The sequence below is a fragment of the Grammomys surdaster genome, unplaced genomic scaffold (assembly GCF_004785775.1).
Source record: "Grammomys surdaster isolate TR1022 unplaced genomic scaffold, NIH_TR_1.0 125807, whole genome shotgun sequence".
Lineage (NCBI taxonomy): Eukaryota > Metazoa > Chordata > Mammalia > Rodentia > Muridae > Grammomys > Grammomys surdaster.
Window position 1 is genome coordinate 952,805 of NW_021620638.1, and position 3,580 is coordinate 956,384.

The 3,580-nt window shown below is 39.0% G+C and overlaps 1 pseudogene; it reads right to left on the bottom strand.

The window, feature by feature from the left end:
- Positions 1-932: 932 nt before the first annotated feature.
- Positions 933-3,580, bottom strand: part of LOC114640359 — a 5,613-nt pseudogene continuing 2,965 nt past the window's right edge.

Genomic DNA, 3,580 nt, shown 5'->3' on the forward strand with positions numbered 1-3,580 from the left:
TTTGATGCCCTTTGTGATTGAGACTGTAATCTGTGCTCTGCCTGTGACTTCTTTCTTATCCTCTCCAATAAATGTAACTTTTTCTTTTTCCATGGTAATAGATGCTTCATAGATGTTCATATTCTTAATGCATATTTATACATTTATGTTCCATCATTTATTTTAGCCTTGTCAAAAATTAAAACTCTTTTGCAAATTAACTGTTCTGTTTCTAGCTTATGAATTTCAATTTCTATATCTACTGCTCATTTTCTTGCTTAAAAGCATGAACCATACCTCTTTATTTTTTATGAAATATCTTTTTGTATTTTGACTAAATTGATTTTTTTTTAAAAAATGGGAACCAGAGATATGGTTACAATTACAGTACTCTCACACACCACACTACACACACATACACACACACACACACACCAAACAAACAAACAAACAAACAAAGCATAGGCAATCCTAAATTGGAAAGTTATAAAATAACAAAAGCAACACTGATACATGAAGACCTGTCCCAGAATAGCAGGAACCAAATTGATATGGTTTCTCCCTCCATCCTGTCTGTGCTCACCTCTGGAGCCCATCTTGCCAAGGCAAAGAAGCCTATATCCCCATCCTCATGCTCCTATCAGAAGCCCCACCATCCTTGATTCAGCCTGGTAGGCACCCAGATCATATTACCTTATGCTACAACAATCATTTCCAAAGTTGCCCTGCATATGAGACCTTCTAGGCTCTCCTCCCTTGGCCATCTAGTTTAGGGGCTTTTTCAAGTTGCAGTCACCTCAGTTCATGTTCTCACATATAGGATTGGTACACTTTCGGGGCCTGGTTCATTGATGTCTGCTACCTCTGCCACTTCCACTAGAGAATCCTTCCCGGACACTGCCACCACTCTGCCACCTCTTCTACAGCGTCCACAGCCAATGGGTACATCCACTTTACCCTAAGCCTCCACAAATAATTCCACTACCCTGATTAAAATCTGCTCCATGGGTAAGAAATGAAACCTTGTTAGGGTTCGCAGAGAATTCTTTACCATCAAACCACTTGCTAGCCCCTTAAGCAGAAGGTAGATCATCAAGTACAATTCTTGCCTCACTTGTCAGCTTGGCAGTTTCTCTGTATGTATGCAAATTAATCATCGACTTTCCAGTTTAAAAAATTTGTCTTAGTAATTCCAATCTGCTGGAAGCAATCAGCCACAGACTCTATTGTAACATTCTCACCCACACCTTGCACAAAGACAGTGGTGTTGTCTGAATTATCTTGTTTGGAACTGTAATGTGATCTTTGATCTGGAGGCCCACCAGATTTATTGAATCCACTGTGGTCACTTCTGCCCAGGCTACCTCCACCTCCACAGCCTTTGAGTTCATAGCCACCCCTGCTGTGGTTGGAACCACCTCTATCATCGCTATCTACAGCCTGCCCCCATGTTGTGCTGGTTCACCTTATAGCCACCACCCATTATTACTCTGATCTTGATTGCCATAACTACCACCACCACCACTGATAGAAGAGTAACCTGAGCCCCAGTTGCCTCCACCACTTTCTTCCACTGCTACCCTTGTAGTGGTTCTGCACTCAAAAACTTTAAATCAGGTTACAGAAGTTTTGCTGCTGCCCGTAGCTTTGTTGCTATCCAAAGTGTTGCTGTCAGACTGTTGGCTATCGCCTCCACTTGGGGGCTGCCCACAGTCCCTGCTCTAAGAACTGCTACCCGATAACTTTCCCAAGATGCAGCTAGCAGGTGGCTGGCTGTTGACCATAGCCAGAGTAGGAGGACAGCTGCTCTGACTATAAGACTGGGGAACTCAGGCTGCTGCCATAGCCTCCAGTGGAATCATGCTCCAGGAAGCTGACTATTATGTGTTCTGTGTCTGTTCATACAAAGAACCATAGCTGCTGAGACTGCTGATAACCACTGAAACTCTACTGGTGTAGGCCTGATTGCTCTGTTGGGAATAGCCCTGCCCAGGATGAATAGGATAGGACACATAGGTTTTAGCTACTTGTGGGGTATAATTGTTTGAAGCCACAACTGCACACACGTGCTCAAGCTGCCAACCTACAAAATCCAGACTACTGAGAACTGAGCTATGAAGCATCTTTGCTATAACTTAGCTACTTCCTATTTGGATGCGAGGTCCATGCCTGTGGCGATAACTACCCTCTCAGTCATCCTTATCTGTGGCTTTAATTTCCTCCTTGATTCTATTGCTAGTAATTTCTTCAGTTTGCAAATAATTGTTTTTAAAAGCCAGTATGTTAATAATTGATAATATGCCATTTTTGAGAAATTTGGTTGATATAATAATTCTTTTGCAATTATTGAAACCTGTCGTGTAGCCTAAGAAATTGGTTTTTGAAAATATATTATGGGCGATTTTAATAATTGTAACTCACAACAGCTAGCTAGCTTGAAATACGATGTTATTAATAACATTAATTTTTAAAATCCATTCTAATTTATTGTTCTGTATCAATGTATACCATTAGATGCTTTATTTTAAATCAACTCCTCCTGTTTCTAATAGGTTCTTCAATATTTTAATACTATGTGATCCTGTGGATAGATTCAGCAGCATGCGATACTATTTTATATTTATTGTAGTTGACTGAAAATACAAAGCCACTCTATCCCATGTGGTGCTTCTCTTTATTTCAGCTCTATTGATGGTATTGTCATCATTGTCATCCCTATTCCTTCTGGGTTTCGTGTATATTCTTCAGCATCATCTCTGTTTGCTTGCTTTTTGTTTCTCTTTTCTTCCACTTTATTATTTTTTTAACCTTTCTCAATTTCAGTTGAGTTTCTGAAAAATAGTCACATATAATTATGGTATACTTAGCTAAGATGTACTTTTTATTTCTAATGCTTAAAGTTCATTTATTAGTATTCATTTTAAAATTAATTGATTTCATTCTCATTTTGTCATTTTATTTTATACTTTTAAACATTTCCTTTATCTTTCCTAGCTTATTATCTTGTTTTTTTATTACATTGGCAAACAATGCTTTCCCCCATATTTTTTGGAAATTAAATTTTCAGTAGTCAGTGATTGTATTTAAACCAGAAAACCTTTTAAATTTCTTAAAAAGTACAGGGAATTGAATAAATCCATACTTCTGTCTTCCTTCCTTCTTCCCACATCTCACTTTCCCTTATGTTTCTCCAATAAACACTGGACTTCCCACTTGGCTCAGTTAATAGTGTGATTCTTTTTATGTTGAACATTAAGTTTACTTTAAAACTAATGATAGCTATTCAATCAACTTTTGATTCACGTTAATATAAGTTGCTTATACTAAAGTGCTTGCTCGCTCTATTAATTCTGTATCTGCTGTGGTTTAGATGTGTTTCCTCTGCACAGTATTGTAAGGATGCTCAAAGAGTTATGCCCAGTGTGCAGGCCCTCAAGTGGGGAACATTTAAGACAGAGGTCTACAAACTCAGAAAAAAAAATCATCCTATTTCTTCTCATATGCAGATTATGACCTGTAGTCAATCTCCCTCTCCCTCTCCCTCTCCCTCTCCCTCTCCCTCTCCCTCTCCCTCTCCCTCTCCCTCTCCCTCTCCCTCTCC